The following is a 25,151-nucleotide window of genomic DNA, read 5'->3' as shown; positions in this document are numbered from 1 at the left end:
GGTGAATAAGACAAAGTCGCTGACCTTAAAGAGTCTCTTATGACAGAATAACGTTGTCTGGGTCTTAGTTCATTTGCCTGTGTAGGTAAACCTACCCATGGTGGAACAGGAAAGAATTAAAGAACTTGAAAATGTTGAAAAGCTTTTCTATTGAGATGGCAAAGCACTGAATGTAAGTCACATAGTTTGCATACTGAAGGCACTGTTCCACATGCTGGGGACTCAATAGTAGAAGCTATTTTTTCCCTGCCCTATGTTTTATGAGAGAAAGTGAAAAATAGGACACGAAAAAAATAGATACCTCTTTAAAAATTAATAGATCAAGAAAACAAAGAATAAACAAGAACCTAGAATATCTGAATAACAATCAACATGATTGCTCTATTACATATGCAGTTCTTGAAGGTGTACGCATTCTTTTCACAATACAGAGAACTTTTCAAAAATTAATCATATAGTTGATTTAAAAAATCCACAAAATAATTATCCAAAGCTGAAATGATACCGGTCAAAATATTTGCCCATAATGCAAATCATATTAGAAATAAACAACAAAAAGATAGTTTTTTTTAAAAAAAAACCCAAACATTTTTAAAGAGGGAACTAAAGCTATAATTATAGGCCATTTAGAAACAAAACCAGCAAATGGATTTGTATTTATTTCAAACCCATGGGATACAGCCAAAAGTGTACTTAGGAAATTTTATAGACATAAATGCATTGATTAGGAGATAAAATTTGAAAATGAATAAGCAAAGTATTCATCTCAAGAAGCGGAAAAAAGGAAAACAAAGTAAACAGAGTAGAAAAAAGGAAAACAAAGTAAACAGAGTAGAAAAAAGGAAAACCATATATTTGTCATATAAAATGAAGCCAAACATAATAGAAATGGTAAATAATACTAGTCTAAAATTTGTTCTTTGAAATAATCAGTAAAGTATTTAAAAACATTTGTCAAGTTATATCAAGAAATAAAAGGTGGTAAGTGTGGTGGCTTGCATCTGTAATCCCAGCTACTCTGGAGGCTGAGGTGGGAGGATGGCTTGAGACCAGGAGTTTGAGGCCAGCTTGGGACATAGTGAGACCCTGTCTCTAGAAAAGTTTAAGAAACAAAGGGAGAGAAGGCATAAATAATATCAGAAATGAGAAAATATAACATAAACTCAGATATAAAAGATATTTTAAAAATTTGAGATACTTTAATTATAATATATCAATAAATATAAAAATATTATACAATGGATGATTTCATGGGCTACTATATATAGTAGGAATCACTTGAGAAGGAATAATAAATGTAAATAAGCTAATGAAGACAGAAGAAAATGAAAATGTAAGGAAAAACAAATACTCATTTAAAAAGCACCAGAAAAGGAGAGTTTAGTGTATGAGTTCTATCAGTCCTTCAAGAAAAAAATAATTTATTTTCAGAGAATGTTAAAGAGGAAGTGCTTTTTACCTTGTTTTATAAGGATAGAATAATCTTAGTGCCTAAATTAGATAAGCATAGCTTCTAAAAGAAAGCTACACAACAATTTAACTTATGAACACAGAAATAAAAAATCGTAAATTGAAGACTTCCAAGATTGTTGGTGAAAATCTAAATTAGCGTAAGCCATTATGGAAAACAGCATGGAGTTTCCCCAAAAAATTAAAAATAGAATTCCCACATGATCCAGCAATCCCACTATTTGGTGTATCTCCAAAGGAAGTAAAATCATTACATCAAAGAGCTATCTGTAATTCCATTTGTTAGATATGAGTTCTAAATTTCCTTTCAAAGAATTAATATATCCGTATGTTCAATTCTTTGCCTTCTACTTGTAAGCTTAACTTCTTTGTAAAGCAACATTTTTTTTTCTATTTTAGATTAGTTTCTTTTTTATATACATATATTTTTTATTATACTTTCAGTTCTAGGGTACATGTGCACAACGTGCAGGTTTGTTACATATGTATACATGTGCCATGTTGGTGTGCTGCACCCATTAACTCGTCATTTACATTAGGTATATCTCCTAATGCTATCCCTCCCCCCTCCCCCCTCCCCCCACCCCACAACAGGCCCTGGTGTGTGATGTTCCCCTTCCTGTGTCCAAGTTGTTCTCATTGTTCAATTCCCACCTATGAGTGAGAACATGCGGTGTTTGGTTTTTTGTCCTTGCGATAGTTTGCTGAGAATGATGGTTTCCAGCAACCTTTTTCAATTACCTACTCCACCCTGACTCATTCTGATCACCTTCTCTACCCTACATTCCAATCGCCTGCTGCATCCTAACTCATTCCAATTACCTGCTATCTGCTCTGCCCTGACTCCTGCCCACCCCATCACTCACCCCATCATTCTCTTTAAATTAGCCAATCAGAATTAGTTTAGCCTGTGTGGTCTAACCCTAGCCAATAGAGGAACGACACACCAGCAGGGGCCACGTGCGTCAGGGATAAGAACCCCTTCCCTGCCCTTGTCCAAGTGTGCACTCACCATTGTTCCATCTGTAAGGGCACACCCTTCTATATAGAAGTAACTTGCCTTGCTGAGAATTAAAAAGAAAATTTTATATTCGAGTGCTATTACTTTTGCGGCACCGAAACTTTATGTATAACACATTTTTATTGCTGCATTATTCACAGTAGCCAAGATATGAAATCAATTTAACTGTCCATCAACAGATGAATAAATGAAGAAAATGTAGTATATATATACAATGGAATACTATTTGGCCATTAAAAGGAAAGAAATCCTATCATTTGTGACAACATGGATGAACTTGGAAGACATTATGTTAAGTGAAATAAGACAGGCACAGAAAGACACATACTTTATGATATCACTCATATGTGGAATCTAAAAATGTTGATTGTATAGAAGTAGAGAGTAGAATGGTGGTTACCAGGAGCTGGCATGATTGGAGAGGGCGGGTGGGTTGGGGAGATGTTGGTCATAAATTTTAGTTAAACAGGAGCAGTAAGTTAAGAGGTCTATTGTACAACACGACTATAGTTAATAGTGCACTGTAATGATTCTTTTTCTTTTTTTTTTTTTTTGAGACAGGGTCTCACTCTGTTGCCCAGGCTGGAGTGCAGGGGTGCAATCATGGCTCACTGCAGCCTTGACCTCCTGGGCTTCAGAAATCCTCCTACCTCAGCCATCTGAGTAGCTGGGTCCACAGGCATGTGCTACCACGCCTGGCTAATCTTTTGATCTTTTTGTAGAGGTGGCGTCTCACTATGTTGCCCAGGCTGGTTTCAAACTCCTGGGCTCAAGCAATCCTCTTGCCTCACCCTCCCAAAGTACTGGGATTACAGGGCTGAGTCCCCATGCCCGGCCTTGTATTGAATTCTTGAAAATGCTCAGGAGTGGATATAGTGTTCCCACCACAAAAATGATAACTGTGTGAGGTATTGCATATATATTAGCTAGAGGTAGTCATTCCACACTGTAGATGTACTTTAAAACATCATGTTGTACCTGATAAATACATACAATTTATCCACCAATGTAAAAAAATATATATTAACACAGTGCTAAATTAAATCCAGCAATATATCAAAAGAATAATTCATTTAGGATTTATCCTAGGAATGCAAATATGAATCACCACTACAGCTCCATCAATGAAATTAATCACAATCAATACATACTTTATTAACATTTATATAATTATTCAGGAAATATTTCTAAAATGTCTACAGTGAGGAGGGCACTATTCTAGGTATTGGGGGAAAAGTGTGAAAAAGATAGGCAAGATCTCAGGGAATTTGCATGAGATGAAAATTTAAAAATCCGTATAAATCATCTTGATAGATGCCAAAAAAACCCCTGAGCACAATATATGTGATATAATTCAATTCAAACTCAATACAATTCATTTTTCTTAAAAAGCCACTAGCAAGAGAAGAAACATTCTCAGTGCAAAGATAACCACGGATAGAGCAAACATCATACCTAACATTTCTTTAAACTCAGGAACTGGGAATGGATCTTGGTCTTACTCTTAATGTTTGTCTTTCCAGCGCAAGAAAAAGAACTAAGATGTGTGTGTGTATGTGTCTGTGTGTGTATAAAAGAAGGAGGTAGTCTCCATTTGTAGAAGAAAAGGTAGCTTAATCTAAAAACCCAGGAACATTAACTAATAAATGGTTAGAATGAATTAGAGGGTAAATGAAGTAGAAATAGAGTCCATTTGCAATATCCACAAGCTACTGAAGATACTAAGGGTTAAACTAAGTGCAAACTCATAGGATCTATATTGAGAAAATTGTAATGCTCTATTGAAGAATACAGGAAGATCTAAGAAATGTAAAGGATAGTATGCTCCTAGTTGAGAGGATTCAATAATATGAAAATATCAAATTTCTTTGTGATTTATCTATAAATCAATATAAATTCTGATAAAAATAGCTATGGTATTTTTGGAAGTCGATCCACTGTGTAATCTTGAAGAGAAATAGAAATAATAAAAAACAGATTGAAAACAAAATAAGCAAGAAAATTAATGAAAAAACAATGAGGGAAAGGACTCACCTTATCAGATGTCGCAATATTCTGTTGAGATATAATGAAAAAGGTGTGTTTATTGGTGCAGATATACACAATACAGAATAGAGACTCTAGAAACAGACATGGGCACGTGTTAAAATTTAATATAACAGTGACATTTCAGATCACTAGAAAAATGTACATATGTAACTGCATAATATTGACCCACAAATACACTAAAAGACCAGTAAAACAAAATAGAAGACCCAGAAACAGATCCCTCTTCTTTGGTTATTTTTCTGACATCCCATGCTCCAACATCTTGTCTATCTTTCTTTGATATTCTATGTTTCCTGAAAGGCATCACCTGCGCTCTCTTTCTAATTGCATTTGGACAATGGATAATGGGAGACACTAGCAGGAGATGAAAGAGCAGGAGGAGAGAAAGGGCAGGGAATTTCTTCCTCCTTTCTTTCCCACTAGCTCTATTTCTCTGGCTGCAGCTGAATTTCTCTACAACTTTAGCTCCAATGGGAAGCTTCTCCTCCATGGTTCCAGTTCTCATTGGGTTCTGGTACTTGGTTCTTTCCCTTTTTTTTAATAGCTTCTTGGTTTAAGTAATCCATGGATGCCTCAATGTCCTTTATTTATTGCCTTGACTCTGCTCAGACCTCTGTAAATATCCTCACTTAAATAGTCTGTGTGATTTCTCTTTTCTGCTGGGATCCTGTTTGATAATGTAGTTGGTATCAGAAATGAGGAAGACTCATTTCGGACCTAATAACTCATTTAGAGAACTTTTGCTTCTTGTCTCTGCAACTTGGGGCTCAACCGTTTAGAAAGCCTAGTTCTCAAGGAAGAAACTTTTCCGATGGTGATGGCTCAAATAATATGTAAGCTGAGACTACTCCTAAACTTTTTTAGTTCCTCATGACACTAAATCCTCAGACAGAGAAAGCAGAGCTTACTCTTCTTACCAGGGTGCTTGATCCTTTTACCAAGGGGATTGGGGTTGCTGTTATGTCATGAAAAAGAAACAGTATCTCTGAAACTCAGGTCATTCACTAGCGCACCTCTTATTACAATGTTTGGTGATCTCCCTCAATGGAAAACTGTGATAATGTATTTTTAATACCAGTACCATGCTGTTTCAGTGACTATGGCTTTATAGTGTAGTTTGAAGTCAGGTGATGTGATGCCTCTAGATTTGTTCTTTTTGCTTAGTCTTGCTTTGGCTATGTGGGCTCTTTTTTGTTCCATATGAATTTTAGAATTGTTTTTTCTAGTTCTGTGAAGAATGATGGTGGTGTTTTGATGGGAATTGCATTGAATCTGTAGATTGCTTTTGGCAGTATGATCATTTTCACAATATTCATTCCACCCATCCATGAGCATGGGATGTATTTCCAATTGTTTGTGTCATTTGTGGTTTCTTTCAGCAGTGTTTTGTAGTCTTCCTTGTAGAGACCTTTCACCTCCTTGGTTAGGTATATTCCTAAGTATTTTATTTTATTGCAGCTATTGTATGGCATACTACTAAGTATTTTATTTTTATTTTTTGCTGCTATTGAGTTCTTGATTTTATTCTCAGCTTGGTCACTGTTGGTGTATAGCAGAGCTACTGATTTGTGTACGTTAATTTTGTATCCTGAAACTTTGCTGAATTCATTTATCAGTTCTAGGAGCTTTTTGGATGAGTCCTTAGGGTATTTTAGGTATATGATCACACCACCAGCAAACAATGACAGTTTGACTTTCTCTTTACTGATTTGGATGCCCTTTCTTTCTTTCTCTTGTCTGATTGCTCTGGCTAGGACTTTCAGTAGTACTATGTCGAATAGAAGCGGTGAGAGTGGGCATCCTTGTCTCCCATTCTCCAACTTTTCTCCATTCAGTATAATGTTGGCTTTGGATTTGTCATAGATGCCTTTCGTTATCTTAAGGTATGTCCCTTCTCTGCCGATTTTGCTGAGGGTTTTAGTCATAAAGGGGTGCTGCATTTTGTCAAATGATTTTTCTGTGTCTATTGATATGATCATGTGATTTTTGTTTTAAATTCTGTTTATGTGGTGCATCACATTTATTGATATGCAGATCTTAAACCATCCCTGCATCCCTGGTATGGAACCAAATTGATCATGGTGGATTATCTTTTTGATAGGCTATTGAATTCATTTAGCTAGTATTTTGTTAAGAATTTTTGCATCTATATTCATCAGGAATATTGGTCTGTAGTTTTCTTTTTTGTTTTGTCCTTTATGGGTTTCGGTGATACTGGCTTCATAGAATGAGTGATACTGGCTTCATAGTATGATTTAAGGAGGGCACTATTTTCTAACTTGTGGAATAGTGTCAATAGGATTGGTACCAATTCTTCTCATTTTGAATATCTGATAGAATTCAGCTGTGAATCCATCTGGTCCTGGACTTTTTGTTGCTGTTGGTAATTTGTAAAATTACCGTACAAATTACCACTTCAATCTCACTGCTTGTTATTCGTCTGATCAGAGTTTCTATTTCTTCCTGGCTTAATCTAGGAGGGTTGCTTCTTTCCAAGAATTTATCCATCTCCTCTAGGTTTTCTCATTTATGCACATAAAGGCATTCATGGTAGCCTTGAATTATCTTTTGTATTTCTGTGGTATCAGTAGTAATATCTCCCATATAATTTCTAATTGAGCTTATTTGGACCGTCTCTATTCTTTTCTTGGCTAGTCTTGCTAATGGTCTATCAATTTTATTTATCTTTTTAAAGAACGAGCCTTTTGTTTCATTTATCTTTTGGATATTTTTGTTTCAATTTTATTTAGTTCTACTCTGATCTTTATTTCTTTTCTTCTGCTGGGTTTGGGTTTTGTTTGTTCTTGTTTCTCTAGTTCCGTGAAGTGTGACTTTAGGTTGTCTATTCGTGCTCTTTCAGATTTTTGGATGTAGGCATTTAAGGCTATGAACTTTACTCTTAGCACTGCCTTTGCTGTATCCCAGAGGTTTTGATAGGTTGTATTACTATTATCATTTGGTTCAAATAATTTTTTAATTTCTATTTTGATTTCATTGTTGACCCAATAATCATTCAGGAGCAGGTTACTTAATTTCCATGTTTTGCATGGTTTGAGGGTTCTTTTTGGAGTTGATTACCAATTTTAGTCGACTGTGATCTGAGAAAATATTTGATATAATTTCAATTTTCTTAAATTTAATAAGACTTGTTTTGTGCCTATCATATGATCTCTCTTTGAGAATGTTCCATGTGCTGATTAATAGAATGTAAATTCTGCAGTTGTTGGGTAGAATGTTCTGTAAATAACTGTTAAGTCCATGTGTTCTAGGGTATAGTTTAAATCCATTTTTTTTTGTTGACTTTCTATCTTGATGACCTGCCTAGTGTTGTCAGTGGAGTATTAAAGTCCCCCACTATTATTGTGTTGCTGTCTATCTCCTTTCTTAGGTCTAGTAGTAATTGTTTTGTAAATTTGGGAGCTCCAGTGTTAGGTGCATATATATTTAGGACTGTGATATTTTCCTACTGGACAAGTCCTTTTACCCTCTTTGTATAATGTCCCTCTTTGTCTTTTTTAACTTCTGTTGCCTTAAAGTTTGTTTCATCTGATGTAAGTCTAGCTACTCCTGCTCACTTTTAGAGTCCATTTGCATGAAATATCTTTTTCTACCCGTTTACCTTAAGTTTATGTGAGTCCTTATGTGTCAGGTGAGTCTCTTGAAGACAGCAGATGGTTGGTTGGTGAATTCTTATCCATTCTGCCATTCTGTATCTTTTAAGTGGAGCATTTAGGCCCTTTACATTCAATGTTAGTATTGAGATATGAGGTCCTATTTTATTCATCATGCTATTTGTTGCCTGAATACCTTGGTTTTTTATTTTAGGCTATTTTTTCTGTTTTTTATAGTGTCACTCTCATGATATGAATACCTTTTTTTTAAAATAGGCACATAAACCAATGGAACAGAATAGAGAACCCAGAAATAAACCCAAATATTACAGCCAACTGATCCTCAAGAAAGCAAACAAAAACATAAAGTGGGGAAAGGACAGCCTATTTAACAAATGGTGCTAGGATAATTAGCAAGCCACATGCATAAAAATGAAACTTGATCCTCATCTCTCACCTTATACAAAAATCAACTCAAGATGGATCAAGGAACTTAAATCTAAGACCTGAAACCATAAGAATCCTAGAAGATAACATCGGAAAAACTCTTCTAGACATTGGCTTAGGCAAAGACTTCATGACTAAGAACCCAAAAGCAAATGTAACAAAAACAAAGATAAGTAGATGGGACTTAATTAAACTAAAAAGCTTCTGCACAGCAAAAGAAACAATCAGCAGAGTAAACAGACAACTCACAGAGTGGAAGAAAATCTTCAAAATCTGTACTTTCAACAAAGGACTAACATCCAGAATCTACAAGTAACTCAAACACATTAGCAAGAAAAAAACAAACAATCTCATCAAAAAGCAGGTTAAGGGCATGAATAGACAAGTTTCAAAAGAAGATATACAAATGGCCAACAATCATGAAATAAATGCTCAGCATCACTAATGATCAGGGAAATGCAAACCAAAACCACAATGCAATACCACTTTACTTTTGCAAGAATTGCTATAATCAAAAAATTAAAAAAAATAGATGTTGGCATGGATATGGTGAAAGGGGAACACTTTTACACTGCTGGTGAGAATGTAGCTAGTCCAACCAGTGTGAAAAGGAGGGTGGAGATTCTTTAAAGAGCTAAAAGTAGAACTACCATTTGATCCAGCAATCCCACTACTGGCTATCTACTCAGAGGAATAGAAGTCATTACACAAAAAAGATACTTGCACACAGATGTTTATAGCAGCACAATTCACAATTGCAAAAATATGGAACCAATCCAAATGTCCATTAATCAATGAGTGGTTAAAGAAATTGTGATTAGGGCTGGGGGCAGTGGCTCACGCCTGTAATCCCAGCACTTTGGGAGGCTGAGGGGGTGGATCACTTGAGATCAGTAGTTCAAGACCAGCCTGGCCAACCTGGTGAAACCCTGTCTCTACTAAAAATACAAAAAATTAGCTAGGTGTGGTGGTTGCCTGTAATCCCAGCTACTCTGGAGGCTGAGGCAGGAGAATCACTTGAACCCGGGAGATGGAGGTTGCAGTGAGCCAACATCATGCCATTGTACTCCAGCCTGGGCAACAAGAGCGTAACTCTGTCTCAAAAAAAAAAAAAGAAAAAAAAAGAAATTGTGATTATATATATATATGTATATATATATATATATACACCATGGAATACTACTCAGCCATAAAAAGGAATGAAATAATGGCATTCGCAGTGACCTGAATAAAATTGGAGGCCATTATTCTAAGAGAAGTAACTCAGGAATGGAAAACCAAGCATCGTATGTTTTCACTTATAAGCGGGAGCTAAACTATTAGGATGCAAACGCATAAGAATGATACAATGGAATTTGGGGACTCAGCGGGAGAGGGTGGGAGGGAGGTGAGGGATAAAAGACTACAAATTGGATACAGTGTATACTGCTCAGGTGATGGGTGCATCAAAATCTCAGAAATCACCACTGAAGAATGTATTCATGTAACCAAACACCATCTGTTCCCCCAAAACCTATGGAAATAAAAAAAAGTGGGGAAAATATTAGGGCCACTAAGGGCTCAGATCCCCAAAGAATGAAGTTTTGGGTCACTTTGTAGCCAAAGTGATAAAAGAGGAAATGAGTGGTGGAAAGAGGAAGTTGTGATTGCCAGTTTTTGCTTGGAAATCAGCGACAAAAGGGACAGTAATCAGAGTAATTGAAAAGAATAATCAGAGGAGGGACAAAAGCAGCCATGGATATCTTATGGAAATTGATGGTTTGTCTTTTACTCCCCTTTCCTATTACCTTTTGTCAAGAGGACAGGTGGAGGCTAATGTTTTAAGTTAGGTTCCAAGTGGGTGTATAATTGAATTAACCTCATCCCTTGATAATACTGTAATTGACGGGATTATGTGGATCCCCTGTGTGGAGAATGAGGGCTTTATTTTTTTATCTTTTTTTTTTTTTTTTAAATCCACTAAAAGGCAAGAATAGATGCTGAGTGGCAAAAGAAGTTGACTGTGCTGGTGACTCCCACACACTTTCTCTATCCTCTACTTACCTCTACTTAGCCCTGCTCTATAGGAAGCTGAAATCTACAGAATGCCAACCTGACCTTCCCGACCTCTGGCTTCACTTTGGATTTGACTGATGGATGGCACCTGCAGAGAATCAGAGGGTAGGAGGAGATTCGAGATTGCTTCCAAGGCAGCAGCTCTGTTTCTCTGCAGTTACAGCTCCACTAGGCAGCCCTCCTCCAATACACTGCTCTCAGTGGGATCCAATAACGCTAATTCCTCCTTTTCCCTTCTGTGCTAAGGGTGGAAAGGACTTCCTGCAGTCATCGGTTGCCTCCATACCACTGTTTGTTTTCCTAACCCTGCCCTTATCTCCCTAAATTGTCACCCTCATTAAAGACTATTTAAAGCACCTGATCAAATCCTCTTCTTTGATGGGACCTTTAAAACATACATACATGAAAATTTAATTTATGTCTGAGGTAGCATTAGAAATTTGTGGTGAAGGACTGGATTATTCAATAAATGTGCTCTGCTAGGATAAATAATTTTCCACACAAAAATTAAAATTCGATCTAGGCCTCATTCTGCACACAAAAATTAATTCTAGATGCATCAAATCCCTGAATGAGAAAAAACTTTTAAATTTAAAAATAGCATATTTATGAAACCAGAATGGGGGAATATTTTTTTCAACAAGACACAAAAACCCTAAGCACAAAGGAAAAGGATGATAAATTTGAATATGTTACAGGAAATTTTTTTGTATAGACATCAGAAAACACCATTTATAGTCACGCCACAGACTGGGAGAAGATATGTGAAACATACACGACTGACAAAGATTTGTATCTAAAATATACAAAGAACTACAAATCAAGAAGAAAAAGACAAACTAACAGAAAAATTGGCAAAGGATGCAAAGAAACAATTCATGGGAAGAATATCCTAATGGTGGGAAGTCATGTGGAATGATGGTCAGCTCATTTGCAGTCAAATAAATTTTAAAAACTCACAAACTTCAGCAGGGTAGCATTTCTTAAATATCAACTTGGCATTTAGTCTGATAAGATCTAATGTTTCAAGAAAATGAGGAAAGTGGAACTCTCATAGTGTGCTGGTGGGAGTGCAATTGGCCCAACCTCTTTGAAGAGGAGCTTGACAATATCTAGTGATGAAGATTTGCATGCCATCTGACCTCATGATTCCTCTTCTTGCTATATAGTCTAGATGAAACTTTTGCATAGTATATATAAGCACACATGTACAAGAATGTTTATAGGTGTATTGATTGTAATAGAGAAAAATGGAAAACAACCCAAATAAGCTATTATGAATGAATTATACAATGTAGTTTACCATATGGCAATTAAAACGAATGAAATGAGAGCTCTATGTGGCAAAATGGATAATAATGTGAAGAGAGCGCTGAGCCAAAAAAGTGCAAGCTGCTAAAGCAATGAAAACTATTAGAGATGTATCTGAAATCTAGATTCAATACTTACATTATGCCCGTGTTCCAGGTTTACCCATGACAGTTGTTGTGTAGTTTAGTTGAATTCAAAATATGTTGCCTATTCTGGGTACATACTCCTTCAAAACCAGAAAACTGAGAAGTAAATATTAGAATGTGCTACATTTAAATTTTTATTAAAAAATTGTAATAAAGTCATTTTCACTATCTATTGATTCTTCCTTGGGTAGATTATTTTAAAAAGATTTATATTTTTAAATTTTTAATTATTTATTTATTATTATTTGTATAAATTTAAAGGGTACAAGGGCAATTTTATTACATGGATATATTATATAGTGGTGAAGTCTGGGCTTTAACACAACCACCACCCAAATAATGTACATCGTACCCATTAAGTAATTTTTCATCCCTCATCCAACTCTCATCTTCCCACCCGTCTGAGTCTTCAGTGACTATTATTCCACACTCTATGTCCATATGTATGCATTATTTAGCTCCCAGTTATGAGAACATGCATTTTTGGACTCTGTTTCTGAGTTGTTTCACTTAAGATAATGGCCTCCAGTTCCATCCATGTTGCTGCAAAAGACATGATTCCATTTTTCATGGCTCAATAGTATTCCATTATCTATCTATCTATCTGTCTATCTATCTATCTATCTATCTCACATTTTCTTTATCCAGTCCTCTGTTGATGGACACAGGTTGATTCCATATATTTCCTACTGTGAATAGTGCTGTGATAAACAACTGAGTGAAAATGTCTTTTTGATATAATGATTTCTTTTCCTTTGGGTAGACACCCAGTGGTGAGATTGCTGGATTGAATGGTCATTCTATTTTTAGTTTGAGAAATCTCCATACTGTTTTCCACAGAGGTTGTACTAGTTTACATTCCCAACAATAATGCACGTGTTCCCTTTTCTCCCCATCCTCACCAGCATCTGTTATTATTTGTCTTTTTAATAATAGCCATTCTGACTGGTGTAAGATGACATCTCATTGGGGTTTAAATTTGTATTTCTCTGATGATCAGTGATGCTGAACAGTTTTTTCATATGCTTGTGGGCCATTTCTATGTCTTCTTTAGAAACATATCTATTCATGTCCTTTTCCACTTTTAGTGGGTCTATTTGTTTTTGTTGTTGTTGTTGTTGTTGTTGTTGTTATTGTTGAGTTGTTTGAGTTCCTTCTAAATTATGGATATCATCTCCCTGTCAGATTCACAGTTTACAAATATACCATTTCATCCTGTAGGTTGTCTGTTTAGTTTTTAAATACTTTATTTCTTTATTGCAATTTTGGGTTCACAGCAAAGTTGAGAGGAAGGTACAGAAATATCCCACATATTCTCTGCCCTGACACATGAATAGCCTCCCTGAGGTAGATTATTTTTAGTATGACTTAAAATGTAAGAAAATTAAGAATAATGCATTGGCCCAGATAGTAATTGGTGAAGACTATTTTTCCTGGCAGACTGATGGCATCACTATCACTGTGTTTCCAAATGCAGACTTAGGAGCCATATTAGAGTCTTCCTTCCTTTTTACTCTCTTCATTAAAATCCAATTGCTTCTAAGTTCTAAACATCTCCAGATTCCTCCATTCCCACAGATACAGCCTTAATTCAGAAGATATCATCATTTTTTATTTGAACCACTGCAATAACTTACATGTCTTCTCTTTTTTTTTGAGACAGAGTCTTGCTCTGTTGCCCAGGCTGGAGTGCCATGGCACAATCTCGTCTCACTGTAACCTCTGCCTCCTGGGTTCAAGCAATTCTCCCTTCCTCAGCCTCCAGAGTAGCTGGGATTATCGGTGCCTGTCACCATGCCCTGCTAATTTTTGTATTTTTAGTAGAGACAAGGTTTCACCATATTGGCCAGGCTGGTCTTGAACTCCTAACCTCAACTGATTCACTCACTTTGGCCTCCCAAAGTGCTGGGATTACAGATGTGAGCCACCGCTCACATGGCCTAATTTACATGTCTTCTTGTCTCAGGTCTCACCCCTTTTCAGCTCATTTTCCATACTGCTAACAAAGTAATCTTTCCAATACCCCAAATTGGACCATATCTTAGCACCAACAAACACCCTCCAGTATCTTTCCACTCATGTTAAAATCCAAGCAACTTAGCTTAGCACACAAGTGTCTGCAGGAAGAGACTTTATCCCACATCTCCAGTTTCACATGCTGGCCCACCCCTTCCCACTCTCCCAGTTCCAAACTTTCGGAACTACTGTTTTATATCTCTTAGTCTTTGGGCAAGCAGCCACATCTACCTACAGTGCCGTGATCTTTCGAAATTTAACTTGTGAACTGCTTCCAAGAAGTCTTTCCTTGCACTTCCAGGTAAAGTTCCCATCTCTGTGCTTCCTCTGCATTATACAAGCCTCTGTTGTCGCATCATTCTTTTGTTATAACTATTGGTTTGCATGTCTGTCTCTTCTTGTTTCAACTGTCTTGTCGAACTCTAGTAAATTCTCAAAATGTATGGTGACTCTGTTGGTTGCTCTATGTAGATAATCACAGTGTTTGTAAATAAACAGATATTTTTCTCTTCCCCTTAATCCTATTTCTTTTTCTTTTAATATGACATTCCCTCCACCTTCCTATCCTAAAATAGATGTGTTTTTCTACTAATTGCTGCCAAGCTGCTGTTTTGTAACTTTGATTGAATTAATGAATTCCTTTTTATTCTTATTTGCTAAGAGCCTTACAAAATTAACATATGTAGAATTTTGTGTGTCTGTTTAGAAGTATCTCTTTATTAGACAAAGACATAAACTAAAAGTTTCCAAATTCCTGTACACGTTGAAAGGTTTAAATAAAGATTCTTGGATACAAAATATGGTCTACACAGCTCAAAATTAATTCAGTGACATAATATTATGCTAAAGTTATACTTATTTTGAATGTCTAGAATTTTTTGTTAATGGTTATAAAAATACCACCAACTTAGATATTTTTGTTTTGCTAAGATAGAATAGAATTACTACAACCGTCCACACATTCTAAACATTTAAACATCAATGGTTTCTGGAAGATGCTGTTGTCCTTTATAGTTTGGAGAAAGTTCAGATGGCTTTGGTGAAAGCCAAACTTTTCTTCCACCCACAAAACTGTCTTTTTCAGAAGTCTTGCTGGATGTTTTCTTTGTTTGCCTCTCCATATTGCCACTTAATTTGATGGTTTTCATTTTCTAGTTGAACAATTGTTCAATAGTCTGTTCAATATTGTAATTCTTACTGATCAGGGATATCCAATTTGATTCGATTTCTCTTGATTTAGTTCCAGCTGTGAGTTGCATGTCCTTTTGCTGCTAGTTTAAATTTTGAATATGTTTTCTTAACTTCTGAAGTGCTTCTTTCTGTGCATGTTCAATCATATGAACTAGATTTTCATTATATACCTTCCAGGCATTACATCCACACTGTGACATTAGGTCTAGATTCTCGATTCAAATTGCTTGATGCTCTAGCTGGGCCATAGAATTGTTTACACATTCTTGCCATGCAATAATGTCGTTTTTCTGACCGGAGGAAGGGGTTGGAAGCTCAGATAATTTCATACGGAGCAATTCAATTGGCTGTCGAGGGGTCAGTCTTTCAAATCCATTTTTCATTATGTCTTCAAAAGCAGAATAATCCAAGGTGTCAGGTAGCTCAGGTAGTTCTTAGTAGTTCAGTGTCTGTGAGTGTCCTCTTCCACAAGCACTGTACACCAGGGGTTTCATAACCTTGATAAAAATACAGCAGCACATCCACCACAACCTCTCTGGCCACCAAACCCATGACCATCATTTTGGAGACCTTAGGTTTCTATGCATTATTTTGATACACTATTGATACAGATAGCTAATATTTTATTTTTGATATTCATATCTACAATAACAAGTTAAATAGGCTTGTGATTTTCTTCAAGTGCTCTTGCTTGGTTTTGAGATCATATTTATAGCCTTATAAAATGAAATGGGCAGACTTTCATGGTCTCTCTAGTTTCTGGTGCAATTTAGAAAAGTCTTACAGATTTCTTGAAAATTTGGTAAAACTTGTTTATTATAAACCTTCTAGATTTGAGGTTTTTTTATTTTTATTTTTTATTCTTCTTTTTTTAATGAAGGAAGTCTTTTATTACTACTTATATTTCTTTATGTTCATTGTTCTGGTCAAGTTTCTATTCTACTTTTTTAGATATTTCATTTTTTTTAGATAGTTCATATTTTAACCTAGGTTTACAAATTTGCTAACAGTTGTTAATAATACCCCTTTAGCATTTTAATGTATTGTGTTTGTACTTATTTATGTTATTTCATTTTGAATTTATCTCACTCAAAATAAATTTATTTTATTAAATTTTCCAAGGAACCACATTTTGGTTTTTTGTTAAACTCTTTCTCTCTCTCTCCTATATTGTAATATATATATATATACTTTTTTCTTTTTCTCCTTTGTCTCCCAGGCTGGAGTGCATTGGTGTGATCTTTGCTCACTGCAACCTCTGCCTCCCAGGTTCAAGCAACTCTCCTGCCTCAGCCTCCTGAGTAGCTGGGATTACAGGCACGTGCAGCCATGCCTGGCTACTTTTTTTGTATTTTTAGTAGAGATGGAGTCTCACCATGTTGGCCAGGCTGGTCTGGAACTCCTGACCTCAAGTGATCCACCTGCCTTGGCCTCCCAAAGTGCTGTGATTACAGGCGTGAGCCACCACGCCTGCCATGTGTATGTATTTGATGATGTTTCTCCTTATCTCTTCAGGTTTGCAATATTGCTTTTGTGCCAACATCTTGTGAACACTGAGTTGGTTGTTTTCTGTCTTTACCTTGTCCAATACATGTATTTATATCTGCATATTACTTTAAATATTATGCTTACAAAATTTCAACAAGGAACATTTATATTGTCATCAGCTTGTAAGTATTTAGTAATTTCTCTTATTTTATTTTTAATTATGGCATTTTAATTTCTAAATATACAAGATGTTTTAGCTATATATCTGTTGTTTATTTCTAATTTTATTACATTTTGATCAGAGAACATAGTTTATATAGTATTCAATTTCTAAGAATTTGTTGAAGTTTCCTTACGGCCAGTACATAGCCAATATTTATAAATATTTTCATGTGCTCAAAAGCAATATATCTTTTTTGTTTGTTAGATTAATAGTTCTATATGTCTTATATAGTTTGAGCTAATAATTGTGTTTTTTAGATTTGTATTATAGCTTTTTGATATGCTTGATCTATGTGTCTCAGAAAGAGATATGTTGATTTTTCTCATTACAATTGTTGATTTATATATTTTGCTCTGCAGTTCTTTTTAAAAATTAATTAATCATTATTTAACTTTTATTTTCTGTTTGGGGTACCTGTTTGTTACATAGGTAAACATGTGTCATGGGGGTTTGTTGTACAGATTGTTTCATTACCCAGATATTAAGCCCAGAACCCAATAGTTACCTTTTCTGCTCCTCTCCCTCCTGTCTCAGGTAGACTCCAGTGTGCTCTGCAGTTCTATAATTGCTGCTTTACACATGTAGAGACTCTATTGTTCAATTCCTGTAAGCTCATGATGGTTGTCTTCTTGCTCTATTGCTTCTTATCAGTAAATATTGTCTGTCTGTTCTTATTAATATTTTATGTTCTAACTACTACTTTGTGAGATATGATGATTGCTATATGAGCTTTATTTTAGTTAATATTTGTCTAGTACATCTTTTCACAACCTTTTATTTTCAACCTTTCTGTATCATTTTGTTAATCAATATGTCTTTATAGATAAAATATTGGTGAACCTTCTTTATTTAAAAATCTAGGTCAAGAATTTCTTTTAATTAGTGAATTTAATCCACTTATATTAGTAAGTGGATTAAATAATTATTTTAATTGCTGTCACATAATGAGTAGTTTTTTTGATATTTTACTTTTTTTACTAATTATACTTTTAAAAAAATTTTCTCTTCTTCATTTCTGTTAGATGAAACTTTATTTTGTTGGTTTAAAATTAATGCGTTTTCTTATGGTGCTTGCACATATCCTAACATCAATATTTATGTTAATTTATTCTATTATATTCTTAAACATAAATATCGCTATAAAAATACAAGTTCTTTAGCAAGATCTTCTCCCACTCTTTTTTTTTTTTTTTTTTCTTGAGACAGAATCTTGCTCTGTCGCCATGCTGGAGTGCAGTGGCACGATCTCAGCTCACTGCAACCTCCGCCTCCCGGGTTCAAGCGATTCCCCTGACTCAGCCTCCCAAGTAGCTGGGATTACAGGCACGTGCCACAACACCTGGCTAATTTTTTGTATTTCTTTTTTTTTTAGTAGAGATGGGGTTTCACCATGTTGGCCAAGATGGTCTCCATCTCCTGACCTCATGATCCGCCCACCTTGGCCTCTCAAAGTGCTGAGATTACAAGCATAAGCCACCGTGCCGGGCATCCTTCTCCCACTCTTATCATCTTGGTATTATCTAGAATTTTAGTTATGAGTTATTACACATTTTTTTCTTTGGTTAATAGATTAATAAGCTTTTTTTTTTTTTTAACTTCCCTTATCTCTTGCAATATCCTTCTGGTTGTATCTGCTTGTTTGAGTATATTTTGCAAGAGTGTTTCCAAAATGCATCTAAGCGAGGATTCCTCTGCTTGAAAATATGGTTCTAATATTTGAATGGCAGTTGGTTGCATATAATATCTTAGGTACAAAGTTTTTTCTTCAATATTTTGAAAATATTATTCCATCCTTTTTTGTATCCAGTGTTGCTGTTGAGAAATCTGTCACTCAAATCATTTTTCTTTTATAGGTGGCCAGCTATTTCTTTGGAAGTGTTGCATTTGATCTTATTTTTATCAGATACATTAGACATAATGTGTCTAGGTATGGATCTTCCTCATCTGTACCTTTTAGCATTAAATGAGCACTTTTAATTTCAGGTCTTTCTGTCACTACTACTGGAAAATGTAATTGTTTTCTTCTTTCTATTAATTGTTTTCTTTCATGCTTAGACTGTTGCTATTCCATTAGCACTTCTATCTCTATCCTTGATGTACCTTAGCTTTCTTTTTTCCTTGCTCTCTACTTCTCATTCTATCTTTTTATTTTTTCCGATTCTGTATGAGTTTCTCAAGTAATTTATTCAACTCATCAATTTTCCTTGGCTATATCCATTCCATTATTTATTGCATCTATTAAGCCAATTATTTTTATTATATTTTGTATAGCTAATATTTTCACAAAGTTCCTTTCTATGAGTTTTTATTTCAGCTGTGTATTACCCCTTTTATCCCTTTAAAAAAGTGTACTCATTTTAAATTCTTGACATGTTTTAGTAATTTAATTTTATGTAGTATGTGTTTCTCAGTTTTTCCTGTTTTGTATATTGGCTACATTCTTCAGGTTACAGTCAATTTGGTCTATAGAGATCATGTTCCCTTGGATATATCAGCTGCCTTGTCTGGCAATATGCATTAGAGAAGGAGCTCATACCCAGGCCTCTGTTTGTGAATCCACAGATGAGTTCCAAGAGAGGAGATGGAGGGCAGAAAAGGATGGAGAGCCCTAGATACCACAGAAATCCTGGTGCTGACCATCCTCTGCTGCTACTCCACCAAACAACTCAGTGGTCAGAAATATTTCCTTAAGCACTGAGCAAAGCAGCATGGAAAAAAAAAAAGACAAGCTCCTTAGACTGTAACACATTACAGCTGGGGGTTCAAAAGAAAAGTGGTGAGGAAATGAATGCCACCAGAGGTACACTCCTAACGTTTGTAGGACCCAGGGCAGGAGTAAAATGAAGGCCCACATATTATTTGTCTAAATATTTAAAAGTTATAAATAAAGTAAAAAAAAACTGTTCGGTAAAATATATTCTATACCTCTACATTGACAAACACACCATTATAACATCATGGAAAGCTAGGTTCAAATTTAGAATCCTTGGTCTCCTTTTAGTTTCATGCCACAGTGTGGCAGTGGAGCAAACTGACCCCCAGGCTCTTCTCACTCTAGCCTAAAGAAGTCTCATGTATGTCCATAGACACTGCAACTTTGCATGCCCATGCTCTGACCACATTCTCCACCAACTGTCACCCCATGGACTAGGGGTGTACACACTGATGATGATGATGACCTAGTCTATCCTTGGAAAGGTGGGACTGAGGAAGAGGCCTGTACAGAACCTATCAATGAGATCAGGGCCATATTAATACCTGGAATATGGTCCAGAGGGGATGCATGGAGTCTGGTAAGGACAAACGGCAGGGGCCCCTCTTGCCTGGGAATACATGCAGTATTGCTGAGGGTGGCTGATTTCCCAGCATCTGGTCTCTTCACTCCTCATCTTTTTAGAGCTTTGGTGCTACCCTAATGCTACTAAATTACCTTGGGAGGGCTGGGCTCTCACCTGTGGATTTCTACCTATCTGTGGTAATTGGGTAAGCCATCATTTCCCCAATGCACATGGGGGAAGGAAGAGCAAATCTGAAGACTTTCCCCATTACATACACCCAGTCTTCTGTCATTGTCCACCCTCCCCGCTCCCTCCATACTATAAGTAAGCCTGACAACAGTTCACGATAGCCTTCCTTCCCTCAGGGGTTTCTTGCAGTTTCCATCTTAGTTTCCCAGATCCCTGCTTACTTCTTTCTCTATAATTTCTCCAAGGTATTTTTCAGGGAAAAATCCTGTAGCCAGTGCTGGCTCAACACCTTTACAGAAATCGAAGGCTCATTTCTTTCTCGTCTTTTAGACTGTGAGCTACTTGAAAGCAGGGATGGTGAATTATTCATTTCTGCATCTCAACAAATACCATAAAAACTGGATCTCAATAAAAGTTTGTGGAATTGTCAAAGCAGACTAGAGAGCTGTAATAGTCAGGCTGGGGTCTGGGTGGACCATGAGCCCACTCTAATCAGTAGGGATTCCTTTCATTGAAGTTCGAAGGAGTCAATGAGACCAGAAACATTAGACCAGTGATATAAATGCTCTTGTAGCCATGCAGCCAGTGTGGGATTCTTTATATGACTAAGAACTGCTAACATAAGCATAAATTTAATGATGATCTGGATCCTTAAGATGTTGATTCTGAGAGCTGTCCCAAAAGGAAACAGATTAGCAGAATATGTTGCATATGTTGATTGTAAAATTAGAGAACACTCTAATTAAATAGTGCAAAAAGGAATAAAGTTCAAAAAATGAGTGCATGAAAAAATTAGTGAAATCCCCATAAGGTCTGTTGATTGTAATGTGTCAATGTCAATTTTCTGGTTTTGACAATGTACTATAGTTACATAAGATGTTACTATCCGGGAAAACTGAGTGATGGGAACAGGAGACCTCTTTGTACTATCTTGGCAACTTTTTATAAGTCTATATTTATTCCAAAATGAGACGAAAGAAAAAAAAAGAGAGTCAAGCCTTCATAGCTAAAACATGAACAAAAGATTTTCAGAATAGTGTAATCAGGGGGCAATATGCTTTAAATTTATGGGAAATATGAGGAAAGTGTTACTTAATATTGTGGGTGGTACATCTGCAAAACTCTGTAGGAGTTGCTAAGGGTTGAATATACAAATAGGTATAAGAAAAGTGTAGAAAAATTCACAAGTAATTAATTCATAATTTATATGTAAAGAAAATGCTCTGTTGGCTATAACTCTCATAATTTCCTTAATGACATTCAAAGATAAAATATGCCACTGGGTGAAAATACTGGGATCTGGTGCCCAGCATGGCAGTATTATCCAAAATGGAGAAATGGTATCAGGTGCCAAATGAACTGAAAAGACAGGAACCAGGGTTTGAATCCAGACTCGGACAGCTACTAAATTACTTCCTCTTTCCAAGCTTGGTTTCCTCACGGAAAGATGGAGGTAGTAGTGGTATTTACATTGTAGTTTTCATGTGAAAATTAAATGAGAAAATGTACATAAACCAGAGCTTTCCACACTACTGTAGTAAAGAACCGGTTAAAAATAATTCTTTCAGCTGTCATGGATTAGTATTTTTGTAAAATACAGTAAAAATAAATTAATAGAAAAAATAAATGTAAAAAGACAGCTATAAACCGAGGATTCTAATTATTAGATCCAACAGATACAATACTACACTTTCAAATTACTATAAAAGTTCTTGCCAGCGTTTTAAACTTTTTTTGTCTTTTTGATAATAGTCATTTTAGTGGGGTGAGATAATACGTTGTTTGTGGAGAAGTAATATCTCATTTGCAGAACTCTTATACATTGTTGATGGGAATGTAAATTAGTAGAACCACTATGAAAAACAGTATGGAGATTTCTCAAAAAACTAAAAATAAAACTACCATGCAGTGCAGCAATCCCACTCCTGGGCATTTATTCAAAGGAAAAGAAATCAGTATATCAAAGAGATACCTGCACCCTCACATTTATTGCAGCAGCATTCACAATAGCCAATATATGGAATCAACCTAAATGTCCATCAACAAATAAGTGGATAAAGAAAATGTGGTAGCCCGGCGTGGTGGCTCATGCCTGAAATTCCAGGACTTTGGCAGGCCGAGGTGGGCGGATCACCTCAGGTCAGGAGTTCGAGAGCAGCCTGGTCAACATGGTGAAACCCCGTCTCTACTAAAAATACAAAAATTAGCCAGGCATGGTGGCACACACCTGTAGTCCCAACTACTCGGGAGGCTGAGGCAGGAGAATTGCTTGAATCCGGCAGAGGTTGCAGTTAGCTAAGACTGCGCCACTGCACTCCAGCCTGGGCAACAGAGCAAGACTGGGTCTTAAAAAAGAAAAAAAAAGAAAAAGAAAATGTGGTATATACACACAATGGAATACTATTCAACCATAAAAAGAATGAAAACCTGTCATGTACAGCAACATGCATAGAACTGGAGGTCTATTGTGTTTAGTGAAAGAAGCCAGACACAGAAAGACAAATATTGCATATTCTCATTCATATATGGAAGCTAAAAGAGTTAATCTCATGAAGGTAGAGAGTAGAATGATGGTCATCAGAGGCTAGGAAGGGTATGGAGGTCGGGAGGATGAAGAGAGGTTGGTTAATGGTTAATGGGTAAACACAGACAGAAGGAATAAGTTCTAGTGTTCAATAGCACAGTAGAGTAACTGTACCTAACAATAACTTATTGTACATTTTAAAAGGGCTAGAAGAGATTTGAAATATTCCCAACACAATGAAATAATAAATGTTTGAGGTGATGGATATCCTAAATACCTCGATTTGATCATTACACATTGTCTGCAAGTATCAAAATATGACATATACCCCATAAATATGTACAATTATTATGTCTCTATAAAAATTTAAAAATTGGTATACAAGTTCTTAAATGCATAGTTTCAAATTCTATTGCCATGGACTGGTAACAAATAGACCACACATTAGTGTGAAGCACTTAGAAAGAGCCTTCAGCTTGGAGCTTGGCTATAATAATAAAGACTAACAACAATCTCCTTGTAGATCACTTCATTTTTGTTTTCCTGTTGAAGTTCTTTTTTAAAACACTGATTTATTTTTCATTGACAGATATATCTTGTATGCTTATGGTGTACAACATGGTGTTTTGAAATACGTATACATTGTGGAATGACTAAACCAAGCTAACTAGCATATGTATTGCCTCAGATATTTATCTGTGGTAAGAAAACTGAATCTACTCTCTTAGCAATTTTCAAGTATGCACTCCATTGTTTATAATTATAGTCACCATGTTGTACAATAGATCTCTTGAACTTTATCTCCTAAGTGAAATTTTGTGTCCTTTGATCAACATCTCCTCCAGGCCTCTAGCCCTGGTAACCACCATGCTATTTCTGCTTCTGTGAGTTTGACTCTTAGATTCTACATATAACTGAGGTCGTGTAATATTTATCTTTCTGTGCCTGACTTTTTCACTTAGTATAATGGTAGACCATCTTGTTTTATTCGCATCTTTTTCTAGTTTCCTCTAAAAAGCAAAGCAAAATAGGGCCTCCCCTTTTTTTGAGTATCTGCTTGTTTCCTAGCAGGACCGCTACCCTTAGTTACTGAACTTTCTTTTTCAAGGGGGAATTCTCACTCTTAGAGGCAATTTTGAGGATAATAGCTCAGGGCTTTTCAGTGCCTGCAGTGAGGGCTTGAGGAAGTACTCTTCGAAAGTATCCTTCAAATGTAAAATGTTAGCTTTAAGAGCTGAGCTGGAGAATTCTGCAGACTGGAGGTCTATAAAAGACCAGTCTTGCAGGGAATTGGCATCTGGAAAATCCTCACATGCATGTCCATGTTGAGATGTAGCCTATATTAACAAGGCAGTGTGGCACGTGGCTAGACATGCCAAAGGTTAAGTCTGTGTCTTTGTCTTTGGATTTTAACATGTTTCTTCTTGTTTTGAGTGCTGAGGTTTGTTTTTGTATTTATTGGGGAGAGAAAAAAAATCATGCTTGTGGGAACTCTGTTGATTAGCTAATGGGCTTTTTTGTTTTTTTGTTTTGTTTTGTTTTGTTTTTTGAGACAGAGTTTTGCTCTTGTTGCCCAGGCTGGAGTGCAATGGTGTAATCTCCGCTCACTGCAGCCTCCACCTCCCGGGTTCAAGCGATTCTCCTGCCTCAGCCACCCGAGTAGCTGGGATCACAGGCATGCGCCACCAACCCCGGCTAGTTTTGTATTTTTAGTAGAGATGGTGTTTCACCATGTTGCCCGGGCTGGTCTCATACTCCCGACCTCAGCTGATCTGCCTGCCTTGGCCTCCCAAAGTGATGGGACCACAGGCGTGAGCCACCACACCCGGCTGATTAACTAATGGTTTTAAAAATTTCACTGAACAATGTTTACTGTTGAAAAATAAGAAATTATTAGGAATCCAACAAAAATAAAAAATTTTAGAATTTATGTACATTTTCAAAATGCAATTATTAAGATGGAAGGATTGAAAACAATTGACTTGGCTGCGATATGATGGGTGTATTCACAATGCTTTGTTTAGCCTCTTGTTTACTTTGTTATCTATTGATAAAATATTAATAAATATTGAGCACAATACCATCAAAAATCTTTAAAATGCAATTTCTCTAAGTATGTGAAAACCTATTTA

At 36.0% G+C, this 25,151-nt stretch overlaps 1 long non-coding RNA gene and 1 pseudogene across 1 annotated transcript in view; one reads left to right on the top strand and one right to left on the bottom strand.

The window, feature by feature from the left end:
- The window catches only part of LOC129526262 (uncharacterized), an 83,817-nt gene that overhangs the window by 26,706 nt on the left and 31,960 nt on the right, over nt 1-25,151 (top strand). The gene's annotated exons all lie outside the window — the stretch shown is intronic.
- Nucleotides 15,207-15,878, bottom strand: LOC101147561 (pre-mRNA-splicing factor SPF27-like; annotated as a pseudogene).

The sequence above is a fragment of the Gorilla gorilla genome, chromosome 14 (assembly GCF_029281585.2).
Source record: "Gorilla gorilla gorilla isolate KB3781 chromosome 14, NHGRI_mGorGor1-v2.1_pri, whole genome shotgun sequence".
Lineage (NCBI taxonomy): Eukaryota > Metazoa > Chordata > Mammalia > Primates > Hominidae > Gorilla > Gorilla gorilla.
Note: the sequence above shows the minus strand (reverse complement) of the source record. Positions and strands in the feature narration are given on the sequence as shown.